The sequence below is a fragment of the Belonocnema kinseyi genome, chromosome 1, assembly GCF_010883055.1.
Source record: "Belonocnema kinseyi isolate 2016_QV_RU_SX_M_011 chromosome 1, B_treatae_v1, whole genome shotgun sequence".
NCBI lineage: Eukaryota > Metazoa > Arthropoda > Insecta > Hymenoptera > Cynipidae > Belonocnema > Belonocnema kinseyi.
The window spans coordinates 57,925,087-57,942,044 of record NC_046657.1 but is presented as its reverse complement, the minus strand read 5'-3'; positions in this window follow the sequence as shown (position 1 = coordinate 57,942,044).

Here is a 16,958-nt window from a genome sequence, read left to right as displayed (position 1 = left end):
GTAAAAGAAAATTTGAATTGAAAAACGAAGAAGTACTATTTCTGCTACTGCTTTACCGGGTTATAAGAAAATGATCGTCGACCATCTTCATCAGTAGATGTAGAGCCTTCTGTGACAAAAAGTAGCTTTCAGAGCAAACCACTTTTTCGGTTCTACACCTTCAGTAAAGGAGTTGTAAAATTATGTAAATCATTGTAGTTGCACTTGAACAAGTACTTGATGTTAAAATATACTTTAGTGTTTTTCCTCTGTCTTTGTACATTTTCACTTTGTATTAATAGCGATTACTAATAGAAACACCTATTTTAAGTGTACATGAAATCACAGAAGTTGGCATAAAAGTAGCGAATAATGTGCTGCACGGAGTTTTTCGGGATTAGAAACCCTATACGGAATTTACTTCAGTTCTATAAACATTCATCAGTTATCGCACTTAGCTATATTAGAGTTAATTATGAACGCAATGCAATATTTCAGGTACTTCAGAAATAAAAAAAAATGATATGTGACTTTCAAATATTCAAGAGAAATGCAAACACAATCTTCTGCTACAGAATTTCAAGAGGATCAGCAACGTCAGTTGGCATCAAATTTTCATTTAAATATTACGAAATAAATTCTGCTGAAGAAAACACCATCAAAAACTTTATAAAAGTTTGTACTTTTATAAACATTGATAAATGATATGTTGCACCGTCAGTCAATTTTTTAGGTCAAACTGATGAGATGAGTCTTCAGTAAGCCTAACCCAACAGACGAAAGATAATAATTAATGAATATTGAAAATGTTTGTTGATATATTATTTTTAAATAATCCTTTGTGCCTGAAATTGTCAATGAAACAGAATTGAAGAAGAGGGTTTACGACGTCAAACTAGGGTCTTAAATTGAAAGACTGTAGCTTATATAGTATTAACGTAGGGTATTTAGACTGTTAGTTCTCCCGGTTCGCGCTCGATGATGTATTTATCTCGGGCTTCGCTGAGCTCAAAAGTTTGAGCGCACCTACGGCGCGCGACTGATGGCTCTCGGCCTCCGCGCTCGGTCTTTGCATTTCTCCTACATTCGTGCACAGAACTTTGAAAATTAAGCTTCAACGAATCGATAACTATAATTTGGTGATTGTGAAATCTCTATTGTTAAAGCTCTTCCGGCTTGAGCGAATACATTCTCATCACGTATATCGTGCTTTGCCCTCGAAAGAAAAACTGCTGCGCATTTACAAAGAATCTAATGCAGGAACCTATATAGGGTCATATACAGGAACCTGTACCTATACCTATACCTGTACCTCTTTTCTGTCCTTTTCCAAAAATTTAATTTTTAATTTTTGATCTTATTTTTTACGATTGATAGAAAATTTACTCGTCCTATCTAAAAATGATTATGAATCAATTTATTGATCTTTTGATGCAAACAACTTTTGTCTGTTAATTTTAGTTCGTACCTTGTGTCTTTTTTTTAAATTCAATTTCTTTATTTTGAATGTTATTTTTTACGACTGAAGCAAAGACTACGTGTCCTATCAAATTATACATGTATACTTTCAATGAGTTATCGGTTTTTTTAAGCGTAAATTTTGTCTGCTTATTTTTTTCATAGCTTGTGTCGTTTGTCAAAAAATTAATTTGTTTATTTTTATTATTTTTTACGTATAAAACAAAAACTGCAGATCCTATAAAAAATAATTATTAAAAATTTGTAGCTCTTTTTTGGATAAAGAAGTTTTGTCTCATTTTTTCGTAGCTTGTGTCGTTAGTCTAAACATTTCAAATTTTTAAAATTTTTAATGTTGTTTTTACGACTAAAAAAAAACTACGCATCCCATCAAAAAATGATTCATAACAAATTTGTAGATCTTTCTAGAGTGCGAAATTTCAACTCATTAATTTTTTCGTATCTTGCATAGTTTGACAAAAAAATTGACGTTGTAGATTTTTCATTATTTTTGGAACGATCAAATTTTCAACTTGTTGAACGAATTGAAAAAGTTGATATGATAGTCTGGTAGGGCTTTCAAAAGTCAACGTTTTTCTTCTCCTGACTTTTTACATATAATGCGTCGTTTGGCTTAAAATGTTCATTTTAGTTTGTGTTTTTGGATTTTGCAAATGTTCTAATTCTGATAATTTTCTTTTTGTAAAAAAAAGTCATGAGAAGACATTGTATGAGGTTCTGAGTACTATGAATAACCGTACATAGAATTTTTACATCTTGAAAAAATGTGGTTTCAAACATTTTGAAAATGCGTATGATAAAGTAGAATCCAATCTGATTAATTTTTCGAGTACCGTGCCTACAGAATACAGGCCACATACAGGCAGAAATGCGCATTCAATCAATCTAAGAACAGTTCCTGCAGAAGATTCAGAGAATGCTCGTGAGAATTTTTGCATTAAACTTCAGTTAAACTATTTGAAACTTTTTCATACAGCTATTTAATTAATTTCGTGATACTTTTTACATAGCAAGAGTTAACTGTATACAAAAAGTTTAGTTGAATATCAGAATATTTTCTTTGTTAATGTAATTTGATGTGCATGAAAGCCTTAAAGTTGTCTCTTATCTACCTTAGGGTCGTTTTGTTCTTAGAAAAATTAATGTAGTTAAATCAGTAAAAACCTACAATAATTTGCCTTTGAAAATATTTTAGTAAGAAAATGAAAAGGTACTTGTCATATTTGCTTCCAAAAAGGACTGGGTGGGGCATTGATAAAACGTAGATGCGATTTGAACCATAATACATGGATTTATTATTATTATTTGTATTCACAAACTACTTATAACATTTTAAGCCAAATTCAGATCCCAAACAATATTAAATTTTAGATTCACATTTTGATTCAATTTAGTGTATGATATGGAGAATGTAGAGGATTCTAGTTTACACGGATTACTTTGAAATGCCCCACGATTTTGCGACGATAACCTACCGGAATTTCATCAATTTCTTTTGGGGTCAATCGCGTAATCACGCCGTTTAACATGTTTACTTTCACCCTTCTATTACCGATACCACTATACAATCCAATAAGAACATTACTATTCTCCAATATTGCAAAGATATCATTCTCGTATGTTGATAGTACAATTTTTTCTTGTCTAGAAATAGGCTCATATTGATTTTTTCCTGCATATAATCTAATTCTTTTATCACCATGAAATTTCCACGTTCGAAGTTCAAATATTCGGTCCGGATTAGCAACAGCCATAAGCCGAATACATTTAATATCTTCAAGTTCAAGCCCAATTCTAATCAAAGAAGGAAGCCTGGTAGGTTGAGCAATATAACTAGCAGTAGGAGACTTGGAACTGCCACGAACAGGAAGCTCGACAGGAGAAAAATGCTCCTCAGGTAAATGTTGTCTGTTCGAAGAAGAAACAGAAGAAGGAGGGCCACTACGAGGAACAATAGGAATAGGGTCGCCATTCGGTAGACACTCGAACTGGCAAGTTAACTCTGCAAGAAGAAATAGAAGATTATGTTCCTTGTACATTCTTTTTATTTTTCAAAAAAGTACGATAGTATATCATACATTCACTGTTAAAATTATGTAGAATATGTGAAATATGCAGAGAATATGTAGAATTAAGTTGCGAAATTTAGGGTTCCTCTGCTTCCCGCTTGTGTGCTACATACTTTACAAATGGGCTTCACTATATGTCAGCATGGTGAAATTTACAGTATTCAATACTACAGTGATTGTCTCAGAAATAACCCGAGAGGGAAATTCTCAGAACATGACTTTTTTAAATTGCGATATAATGGGTTTTAATAGTACTAAGGATTTATTTGTTTTATTTTGGATTTTCTAGTCGCCAGAGCGGGTGCTAGTCTGAAAAAATGCAGCCACTCCCAGCCGAATCATGGTAAAATTTTAGCTGTAACCACGTATCACGACCTTTAGTTTTTAGGCTAATTGCCAGTAGAAGTTTGGCACCTCCAAAAGCGCCGATGATCAGGAGGATAAGCTTGACAGAATATTCTGGGAAAAACTATCGCAACTTTCTTATAGGGTCTTTATACCTTACTTTCTTTTAATTTTTCTTGACTGCGATGTTTTTGTCAGCTGATGTTGAAAATTAGATAACAAACATGGTTCGTTTCTCGAAGTTAAGAACAACTATGTCAGGTTTTGAGTACGCAACAGACATATTTGTCGAGACATTTAACTCTATGTCCCTAGGATCGTTTAGTGGATTGGTATTGAAGCTAATACCGTAAAGTGCTAGAAATGGTTATAAAGTACTCTTAGTGCCGCATTGTACCTTTGGATGGAGGTCGTTTCCGGATAAGTGACCCCGTATAAAGAAGTCTGAACTCGTTCTTCGTCTATTGTACCACTCCAAATAAGTAGAGTACTTTCTAGAGGGCAAGCATGTTCATTGCAAATACTTTGTTTCTCGCCGACAGTTCGAAATACCAAATCCTTCGGATTAGACATTTGTATTCGCTTCGAAGAGTATCCTTTATTGATTTCACGTTCTGAATGCTGTTCTATGACGCGACCAGGTATGTGTATCGTACGTCTCTTTAGTGCCGTGGTGTCGTATAGCGTTTCTGTCGGCGAGCTCTGGGTCTTTGAAGATGTATTACATTTTCCTCGCTTCTGATAAACCTTGGCTTAATTTTCATTAAAATACATAATTGACCCTAAGCTTTCGACCTATAAGTTTTCCACAGAAGTTACCTTCGAAATGACAAACTGCGAGAGATTATAGCAATAATTTAAAGCAAAAGAGAACTGGGGTCATGATATCACCCTGTAAGACAACTCTCTGGAAAGTGATGTTTATGGTATTACACGATGTTTTCCAGATGAGATTTCGAATCTTGGCGGTGAAATTCTTACCAAACTTTGTTTTTTTTTCTTTTACGGTTGGCATCCGCCAAAGTTCTTGCTAGATTATGCACATCACAATTAATAGCCTATTAATTATTCTAACCACGTGTAGCATAACCACCTATCTCACGTTTGTAAGACGTTGTTACGAGTGAGATTTTACCTCGATTTTGCTGAGAGCTGCTCGCCACGGCCCTTGCGTGGAGTTCTACCTTCAATGATTGCGAGAACAAAGAGGAAAAGTTTAGTTGCTCCTGAACTGAAGATTAGCAGAAACAAAAGATTATTGGTCCCTTTTTTGCCGCTTTGCGGGAGTTTTGTATCGAAAAATCGTTTCCAAAATTCAATTTATAGAGACATAATATTATAGAAAATAAAGTGAACTTTTCATTGTCACTATGTACCTGATTTTCCCTAGAAAATTCCATGATTATATTTGTAAAGTTTTATTTGGGAGAAATTCCTGTATTAATTGTGTATGATAAAAGCAATGGATTGGAGAAAACTTCTCATCTGAGGCGTTTTTGGGATCAACCAAACCAAATCCGGGGGCAGATTGATTCTCTTCAGGTAAGGATCAAAATGTCCTCGGATTTGGATTCAACTACTCAAAAAACGTCTGAAAGTAGAGTTTTCTACAAAACAGTGGTTGTCATCATTTTGACCTTTACTGTGCCTAGACCCTATTCTGATGGTGTCAAAATGACCGCGAATTCACATTTAACTATAACTTCCTAAAAATCATTATTAATATTTGTACGTTATAACTTCAAAGTTTACATGCTGGTGTTGCTGGTCTTCTTCAAAAGGCTAAAAATGAAATTGCGCTGTTAATTAAAGAGAATCCTTTTAAATATTTTTTTAAATAGGAAATTATTAATAGGAATAGAAGTACATTTGTAACATTCATAACGACAATTTGTTATATTTTTAAGTTATAACAACGAATTTCAAACGATAGCCCCCTTTAAAGGAATAAAACGTGAACTTGACACCTCTCGTATTACTGAATATAAATAAAAATCACGTTTTGATTTGCTTCATTAGCTGTGTAACAATATTAAAATTACGAGATGCACAACATAACTAATTTTCTGGGTTTTTCTACATTATCGATCAAATTACCGACCTGTTATCAAACACTGTTACCGTCCCCACAGAATGTATACAGACACCAAACCCCATCTGGCCTACAGACTAACCGCAACCCATATGTTAATCCATTTAAACCCGGCCAAACGGCCAATTGTGAAGTATTTTAATATTCCTATATTGGCTGTGATTCATATTTCTTTTGCATATTACCCAAATTCATTTTAACTGGTCAAGATAAAGCCTATCAACTTTGCTTGACAATATTAATTAGGATAGAACGGAGATTGCGTCCGATTTATTGTTGTCTTGCGAAAATCTTAAGAATATTTTTAAAAGTATAGATACCTATATTACATTATTATACTTACCAATGGAGTTGATAAAAACTGCCAAGAATAAGACCAAAGTATATGAGATTCTCATTATTTCCAAGTAGGCGAAAGCCAGTTAATATATTAATAAATAAGTGAAATGACTGTTTAACTGATGATTATTCTATTTCTTCATAAGAGTACCTAATATATAATGTAGTTTTTATCTCGTAGATTATACAGGTCTTTAGATTTTTGTTCTGAGATATTTGTATTTAGTGAGTAATGTTTGTATTAATATTAACTATGATGATCATACATTCAGGAATTAAAATAAATTTTGGAACAAATGAAGTGTTATCCACACATTGCGAGATAAGTTTTTGTTAAGATTTTAACCGCACTATGTAAGATATTGTGAAGTGTCCAAACCACAAAATTTTAATAGGATTTTATACACGTAGAAAATAAAATGTGTTAATAAAACTAAGTATTTACTTTTACAAACATACGCTTTAGAGAAAAGAGATCTTTCTTCTAAGAAATTAAAATCCAACTTCTATTCAAAACGGTAGAAGATACAAAAACAGTAAAAGCAAAAAAAAAACGATTTCTTTTAAAAAGTTCTCGAAAAATATCTACTGACACTTTTTTCTGTAGCGTAAGGTACAGGCGTTCCTGTCCTTTCTCTACATGAAGATGACTTTCGAAAAAATTCAAGATAAGAAAACACTGGTATTTTTCGATTTATTTTGTTTGAATATTTCCAGAGAAACTGCGGCCATTGCTTTAATGTGGAACTTTTTTGAAATTTTGCCATAGATATTTAAAGAAGAGAAGAAATTGTACCAGAATCAGAAATAGAACAATGAATCCAATCATATTAAATTAAATAACATGACACTTTCAACAAACCGTTTGACCAAGCTTCGATGATTCGCGTTTTAAATTTTCTTAATTCAAATACGCATAAGTCTTTCTTTTGGAAAAAATGTGTACAAGAAAGTACAACACTTTTACAACTAAAACTATCGAATTGGACAAGAAGGAAGCTAAAGACTTAAAAGCCAAATTGGTTACTATTATATTTTTAATCGATCTTTTAATTAGAATGAAAAAGTTGCAAAGATATAACGTCCTCCAACAGCTAAACAGGAATAAGGAATTACTTCTTACTCCAACGCGTATCTTTCCAATTTGAAGCCTCAACATCCCTTTATTTGATTGAGGCTTGAGCATTCGCTTAATGCTTCTATTCGGTTTAGCTATAACATCTCTAAAAGTGCACATATTATTCAGTATAGAGAAAGATCAGAACATATTAACCTCGTATGAGCATGTTGAAACTTCTTAGGAGCGTAGAAGAGAAAACTGATGAGCAGAAGTGTCTTGGGATGGAATAAAGCAATCTTCCTTTATATCTTATTCTAAGTCTTTTTGCTGTCTTTGTGTTCTCTAGACTGGTTTTTAAAGTTTCTCTTCAAGAACTGGGTGTTCCGAAGCTTGTACGATTTAGCTAAAAACTCAAAATCGAGCTTCCTATATATCTCGTGCATTGAAACTGTCTCGAGTTGAAAAGAGAAAATATTTCCTCTTATCTAATTTTGAGTCGTTTCAAGTACGATCTGACGAGAATAATAAAGAGAATTGTCTTAAGGACGGAATCTTCTCTTCTTCTGATTCCGAGTATTTCGGGGAAAATAAACTGAAAAATAAAATCAAAAGGATTTGATTTTAAATTGTAAAGAGATCCTAATTTGTGATGCATGCGATTGGCCAGAGCGCCTCACCATGGAGGCTAGTCGCACCTGATTGGCTAATCAAGTCTTTTTAAAAAAATCCGGGAGGACGGAAACCCAAATCGAATTGGTATTATATCCATTGTCCCTATTAATGTTATTAGGGTATTTTAAGATTTCGATTGCTGCTCCATGTTGTGTTGGAAAGTTATTGTGTGCTTTTGCGTGTCTTGGAGAGATGGGATTAGTAGGTATTAATTTAGATGTTGTTTGCCTGTCAAGTTTAGAGTCTTTAATAAGGGTTTTCGTTTTCGGACTATTATTTTTGTTGGTTAGTTTTTAAGTTTTGTGGAATTATCGTTAGTTAGAAGGACAATGATTTTGTTGTTACAGTCTTCTTCTTACTGTTGTGTTATATTTGTCTGCGGATAACATTATGTTTTATTCCGATTGAGTTATTTAATTGCGGGTTTTTCTATTTTTTATAATTTTAAGGAGGGAACTTGAGCTTGGAGTGGAAAAGGATGGTCAGAGATGTTTTTTTGCTGTAGCAGCTCGTAATGTTTGCTTTACTGGAACTAGTTTGTCAAATCTCATTTTTTGTTTTTGAGTGGAGAGATCTTTAATCCGTTGTGACTGGTTGAAAACTATACGTTCCAATGTAGACCAAATGTCAAATCTGAGGATGTTTCATAGGTGAAGGTGAAGTTTTAATATTTTTTTGGAGGTAGTATGTTCACTTGTTCAGGGCTAACCTTAAACTGAGGTATCAGGTTATATTGTTCTGATGTATACTCTCTACAATGCCTCTGATTGGCCAGAGCGCCCCACGGTGGGGTTTAGTTGAACCTTAATGACCAATTAAGCCAATAGGCAAAATTCGTAGTTTTTTACACGATTGGAAACCGAAATTTCTCGCAGGGCATACAGCATTATCCTTGCACGCGGGGCTCTACAATACAATAGGCCACATAACAATCCCGACTACATTAGAGTTGGGGGAACCATTCAAAGCAGAGTTAATGCGATTGACCAACGGAATCTTAATACTTTTAGGTGGACGAATATACTCAATGATGACCCGCTAGAGTGCTACGATACCAGTACGGCGCCTAAACGAGAAGGTTCTTGCACTTTTCTCATTTTTCATTTCACATTTCCTAAAGTGTAAGCGGCCTACACGTTTTTCGTTGCCTTACGGTATAAAACGATGGAATACTCAATTTCGTTCAAAAATATTACTATGTAGGGCAAGCCGCAGATTTTTAAATTATTAATTATTAAAAAGTATCGTAAGTTAGCTACGTATCTCCTATCATCGTCTACGTTCCTTTTGCAGGAATAGTGGTTATAGAAACAATGAAGTTTATTCATTATGCAGCTTGTTTGATGAACAAGTCCAAAAACCAATACTCTCACAACTTTAAAACAAATTTAGGCAGAAAAAAGTTGCCACGTGCATAGAAAAAAGGTCTACGACCTGTGAATGACAGGGCAGGTTCCTGAGAACTGGCGGCTAGTGTATGCAGATTTTCTTTCGCCAGATGTGCAGTGAGTATGATTTTCTCACCTTTGCATTTACATCTGCAAATGTCAAACAGCATGTTATTGCAATTCTCTTTGTAGATGTCCCTCCGCACGAGAGCACTTTCTGTGGGTGACACCGTTTTTTTCAACGCCTTTTTAACTTTAAGGTACTCGGTTATCACCACTTTTAATCTACGCTTGCTAAGCTTCAAGGATTCGACAGGGATTGGGACCCGCTTCCAGACTTCGTAAATACTTTTGCAAACTGTGTGCCCTACCTCGGAGAAGTAAAGATCAGGACCAAGCAATCCAGGATTAAGCCTCTGCTCAACTTCGATGAAGAACCGTATGACTTCGCCTATTGTGGCTAGCTGGCAATTCGAAAGTTCTTGAGGACACAAAAAACTTTGCAGTTCAGTTAATTCCTAGTAGGTTGAGTCTTTATATGACGTGCCGTGATATGCACTCAAATCATGTTCTCATTATATCATGAGTATATACTCTACGGAGCCACAACAATTGAGGGGAGTGTCGCTGCTTGCTTGGGTCGGTGCCTTAGCACGCGCATTAGTTACCGCATTAGTTACCCCTACTCTACTAGCCTGAGGACTGTAGTCGCACCGCGCTGTTTTGCAGGCAGCATCTTGCAGCTTACAGCGCGCTACCCTGGAAATGAAGGTAAACCAAATAAAGAGTCACTCTAAGTAAGGTGGAGTTCCTAATGTTTCCAAGACATAATCTTGGTCTTTTTGCTGGCCGGGGAAGTGTATGAACAGTAGTTAACAAAAAAGCCGGCAACGCAGAAAGAAACGCGAAATAGAGACCAACCGCCGGCCTTGAATCTTTACCAGTACTGTGCTGTACTTGTAGAATTTGTTTATGTAATTTGTTAGTAACAATTATAGTGAAAAATTAAATATAAAATTTGTAACAATTTTGTATTTCTCAGACTTTAGCAGTATTGTATGATTATGAAAAACAATTCTTCAAAAATATTTTAATTTTGACAATTTGTTTAAATCATTTGTTAATAAAATTACATTTAATAATTAGAAGGTGTAATTTATATTACTGCGATATCCATTTGTCCATAATAGTATCGCTTGATTGAAAAAAACAACGTTTTGTTCGGAAAATGTACATTTTGACGACATGTTAACGTACTTTGTTTATAACTATTATAAATTTTTTTGAACAAAAAATGAAAAATCGCTTTCCTCACGTTTTTCGGAAATTAAATGCTGAGTATTTTAAAAAAAAACTTAAAATCGGGTAAAAAGTAAGACCTCTGGACGAATTTGACCGCGAAAATCCATTTCTGGACCACTGTGCGACGCCGAGTACCGACTGCTCGAAATCGTACTACATTATATTTGACTAAGACGAACAACGCAAGCCTGAGATAAAACATTGAAATACAGTAGGACCTGTCAAATCGGGACTCTTCTTCTTCTTTCTTTCTCTCCCCACTCCACTGCAGCTACGCTAGGGATGGGAAGAACAGGTAGCCTAGGTCTGGAGAAAAAACACTCCGCGCAATTAAAGCGTGACCTATTTGGCCATGGCTATGACTATTTTGTATCCAGGGATGATTTAATGCCATAATATTATGTCTTTGATTTAGGATCAGAATTATAATGTAAAGCTAAGAGGTTAGGATCAAATCGGAATGGTAGAAATAAACTGAAGGTGGCGTTGTGTGTATTAAGATAAATAAAAAGCGCGAAATTTTATTTAGAAAAATTACACCTTGATAGATAAAGATAAATTTTTTGAAGCTGGTATTGAAAGTGATAGTAAAGGTGAATTGAAAGGACAAAAGAAAAGAATGGCAAGTTGGTCTCCTTTTGGAATTTTATAACTAAAATTGTATCAAATAAATAAATTATTCTTTCTGAAAAATTGTAAAAAAGGGAGAAAGGCTTCTTTGCAGGATTAATGAAAAACGGTTCAAAAGAGAACGTTTGGAGACATCTATTTTCAATCAGAGTGGACTCAAGTGTTTTTCTAGAATCTGATAATTTCTATAAGGCCCACAACACATGGTTAATATCCTCCTCGGGAAAGCCGCAAGAAGCACACCCCCCACCATCAATCTAGATTAGATTTGTGAAACCAAGGTTTAACGAATTTAGATTATTGAAAAAAGTTATGAAAATAATATTGACCAATTCCTGTCGATTCTGAAACTTTACTCCAAGCTGCCAGGGCAGAGTATAGATAACGTAGGAGGATTGTAGACCAAATGTTAATGTGTGGCAGTCTTAACTCATGCAAGGTTCTTTCTATGGAAGCAGATTTTACTAAATTGTCCGCGTTTTCATTACCTGGAATGCTCTTGTGACCAGGGGTCCAGACTAAAGTTATGTTAAGATTATTTCCGGAAGCAGTGGAAAGAAGATTTCGGATTTTGAAGATAAGGTTTGATGTAGAGGACGAGTAATTAAATTTTTGGCAAACTTGCAAAACGCGAGAGAAAATTACTGAGTTAGGATTTTGTCTATTTAAAATAGGCTGGAATGATTCATTTTTAGCCAAAGCCTTCGCTGTATAGATTGATGCATATTCTGAAATCATGATTTTAATTTTTACAATAATTTGCGAAGAGTATATTGAGACCTCCACGAAAGACTCTGGGAATTTTGAGCCATTCGTGTAGAAATGTCCAGGTTGTATTGCGTTAAACCATTTTCTGTTATATAGAATAAATTATCGAGAATATTGAGGACTGGATAATTAACCGTAAATATGGTTGTTATTAGAAATTTATCTGATAATAGTTGCAATCAAGATGATAATGGTAACTCCTTTAGTTCTGCTTGCATGACATTGATAGTTGTGGATATACGTTAACCAGATATGACACGCAAAGTTCTACTCTGTAGTTTGCCTAATTTCTGAAAAAAGATACCACCACTATAAATGGTTAGGACATGGCTACCGTAGTCGAAAGAGCTACTCTCCAGGGCACGAAATAAAATTTAGAGAATTTTTTGGTAAGAACCCCCTTACGTACCACACAAACACCTCAAAATATGCAGTACTTGATTCCCTTTTTTAATTAACTTTAAGATCCGGATTCGGATGAAATAATGGTTTGATCGTCTTTTGAGATGTTAACATTATCTGCCCGGTTTTTGATTGGAATTAAGAAAATAATTAGTTTTTATTTTTCTGGAGTGATAGATTATCCCATTTCCTTCAAAAAGGAGTTAATGGAATTTAAACTTTATTAAAGCATAGATAAATATTCATTTAATTTGTATGGTGTAAAATAGAGAACTATGTCATCGGCGAATTCTAAGATTTTACAACCCGGGTATATAATTGAGTGTAATTTCCGCGTATAAATTATATACGGTACAGGGCTTAGAATATAACCCTGTGTGAGGCCCTTCATGATTGTAAATAGTCCTTTATTTGCACCATTCAATCTGAAGAAAACTTTTCGTTCCTGAATTAAGTTGTAAATAAATTTTCAAATTTTAAATGGAAGACCAATTTCTATCAGGTCATGGATAAGAATGTTAGGAATGACGTTATCGTATGCAGCCATGATATCTAAAAAGAGACAGCCCGTAAATTGATTTTTTGCTAAGGATAGATAAAGTTCTGAGGATAGGATTGCAAGATTGTCGACACAGGAACGGTTTTTCCTGAACCATAATGGGATGGAGGCAGAATATTTTGATTTTCTAACTTGTTTATCTCATCAAATGTGTCTAAATTTATGGAACTAGAAGTAGGTGAAGGTGGGTTCATTAATCAATGGCGAAATCCTGTAATCTTATTCCAACATAGTGTGAATCCACATAGTGTTTATATTTAGCTTATCTAATGGGAGAGACTTTATCACGCTCATTATTCCACTAAGGGGGGATACCATTTTTTCCGGGAATGCCAAAAGTAATTTTTATTGGGAAGTGATCACCGCCCATTTTATCATTAAAAACCGACCAAGTAGCAAGTAGTTTTAAGTTAGGAGATAATATCGATAATTTTAAAGATGTTCTAGACTGTCCTGGACGACGACAAAGAGCCCTTGCAGTTGATACAAACAACATGTGATTTCTCAGGGGGACATTTGGCCCAGGTTTCATGGGGAGCACCACCACAGAATCGACATCGAGTTCTTTTACATTGTTCGGACACAATTAATAAATCTGTAGCATTCAGAGCAAAGTTTGGGTTGAGTAAAGTAAGGTTTGACCTTAACTCTTAAGTTGAAGATATCAATGAAGCCTGGAACTTCTTGACCCTCGAATCTAATTTGCACTGTTTTTGTCTGTACTAGATCATGTTTCTCATTTTTCGCTACGAAAGGACGAACACTTACAACTGAGCATTTAGAACTTACCGCAAATATCTAATGTTATCATCATTAGAAATATCAAGAGGTATATCTCGTATTATACCTTCACTAGCGACCCGGTAAATGAGAATAAACACGGTTAGGTTAGATTTAGCCAAGAGTTTAAGGCTGTCAATAATTTTGGCAGCACTCCTACCATCGCAGCATTCTACATGAATTCGCGAGAGGCTAGAATTTTTAAGATGTTTGATTAAACCCGGAAACGAGGTATGTAGAATCTTCTCGATCACCATGACAAGTTTTGGTTCACAATCCCTCTTTGGCTCTACAATAAAAAAAGGGACCTTTATTATGAATAGAATACCAATTTTTAATAGATCGTCAGTGGAGTTAAAGTCATAGGAATACCTGTGTGAGGTATTTTGTTTTTTTCAGCAAGGGAGGGATCTATCAGATGCGAGGAGGCACGCTTTTCCTGCCTCTCCCTCAAGGAGTTGAGATCGGGGGGGGGGGGGGGGGGGGGGGGGGGGCAAGCGTGTCGACGATACATTTAAGTTGTGGACATTCTGAGATTCCTGAATTTCTTGGCTCAAGTTAAGTAAAGAGCTATTTACGACATTCTAATTTCACTCTGATTCAAAATACATGAAATTATCCTTATTAGCTGGAGATACGACTTTATTTGTAGCACCCTTTTTATCCAAGGGATCCGAGTTCCCTGAAGGATTCACCATATTATGGCGCTGGCCAGGCCACTTGGCCTTTACAAAAAAATACACAATCACCTACCTGAGTTTATTATACGGTTAAAGAAAAAGGAGGTCTTAGCAGTAGGAAGAAAGAAGGAAGTTATGGCGTTTTACACCACAGCGACTGATGCAGTAACTTATAATAGCCTTGAAATGCAACGAACGATCTGTTCTTTCGGCGTCTCAGACGCAACTTGAATCGGAACTCGTCGCATCAGAATATTCAGAGGGCAGTAGCACCCCCTCCTAAACTTGCCCACTTATCGTGATAGGTTAGCGCACGCGTGGAAAGACGCAGTAGAATCTACGAGGCGGAAGTCAGTGATGCATGTGTGACAATTCACTGGCATGTAACGGCCGGTTAAATACTAGGGCCTTGTACATTTTGAGATACATCACTGCCATGAGGTGCAGCTAAAATTCGTTCTGCAATCTACCTGATCTAAAAAAGCAGAACAGTCCATCCCGATGCGACGAGTCCCACTCTGTTCGAAAATTAACCTTAAGATACCCTATCACGCAAACACACACGGCTAATGAAATTGCTCTTTTTTCTTGAAAAAATTTCACAGAAAGTTTGGCGTGGAGCTGACTTGCTGAAATTTCAGCACATGGAGAGATCCTGGACCGTCTTCATCGGTAGAAGCAGAGCCTTTTGTCAGATGTGACAAGGAATAGCGTCAAAGCAAGATTTTCGTTGTTTTGGTGTTAGTTTCTGCATCGGGACTACAGAGCAAACCACTTTTGCGACTCAACACCTTCAATACAGGAGTTGTAGAATTATGTGAATTATTTCAACTATGCTGAAACAAGTACCTGATGTTAAAACTTCATATTTTTTTAATACTTTAGTTGGCAATCAAAATTGATACCTGCTACGTGTCAAATCGATACAAAAATAACCAACTCTCAAAGTTGGTTTATAAAAATGACTAGAATAATAGAAGATTGAAAATTAATTGGAATTAAAAAAAGCACGTCCTTTTTTTGGTTCTGGAAAAAACAAGTTAAAGTAATAGACGCATTGCAGCAGCATTTTTATAACATTTTTCTTTAAATGTCACAAATTAAACAATGTTGCAGAATTAGATATTGTAGATGTTAGATATTTTTAAATAATTCTTTGGAGCTGAAATTTTTTAATCGAACAGCATTGAAGAAGAGGCTGATTTGCGTAAGGCTGATGTGTAGACTGTATGTGTAACGTTTAAATCGTAAAAATAAAATTCGAAGATAGCGAATTCAGTCTTTAAAAAACCGACAGAAGTTGCAATAAAATGTTTAATAACAAAATTTTTTTAAAGAATGCGCATTTTTTAAACTAGACAGTGAAGCTACGTCTCTTTTGATATCAATGCATGTTATGAATTGTAATAATACACATTTATGGAAAACATACAATTTGAGAAATAAATTCGAGTGCGTAGAACGAGATACTCGATGAGAATGTGTACATTAAAGCCGAAGCAGCTTTAACAAAAGAGTTTGTTTTCTATGCTTTGACCTTTAGTTTTGAACAAATTTGTCCAAAAGTGTGGGGAATATACAAAGACCGAGCGCGGGACGCGAGTTAAATACATTTTCGAACTCCAAGAGAGTTAAATATATTATCGAGCGCGAAGCGCGATAACCAACAGTTAGGCGCTCAAACTTGCAGACAAAGCGAGCCGCGCACCCAGCATGCGTTTGACATGTGCCCGCGCAGCGAGCGGATTTTTTTTCTATGTCTGGATGTGAAAATTTTACATCCAAAAGATAAATAAGAATAAACATTCAATACCTGGAAAGGCATTTAAACAACTTAAGAATTGCCATTTGACAGGAGCTTCAAATGGGAGGGCATGTAGAAATCGTGTAAGCGAATCCTTCTCTCGGAATCATCGTTAAATTGGGTGTCAACATTAAGAATTATTACTTGAAAATCATATCCCTTTTATTTCTTTAGTCTGTTTCTTTTACTAGATAATTTCAGGGCCGTTATTCCCTACCAATACTTCCTTAAAATTAGGGGAAACACTTCCTGATATATCAGTATGTCTGGTTGCTTCATCATCACATTAATCAGCTCTCACATCTGTGATAGTAGCAACATAAAATTCGAATTCTCCCTGCCTATCTGCTGTTATGAATAATAACCCGTATGTCACAAAACTTTCCCTAAACATTCCTCGCACATTTTAGTGGAAGATAAGGGGAATTCGGAAAAATTATACCAGGAATTTTCTCGGAAGCAGTGAAATGTACGCATATCAGGGAAAGTTCCCACAGAAGATCCAAAGAATGCTTCTGAGAATTTTTGCATATTTAGGGAAACTTTAGGGCTATCTTGGAAAGTTCTTTATGTGCAGTTTCCTTTTATCTAAAAGATACTATTCCTACTA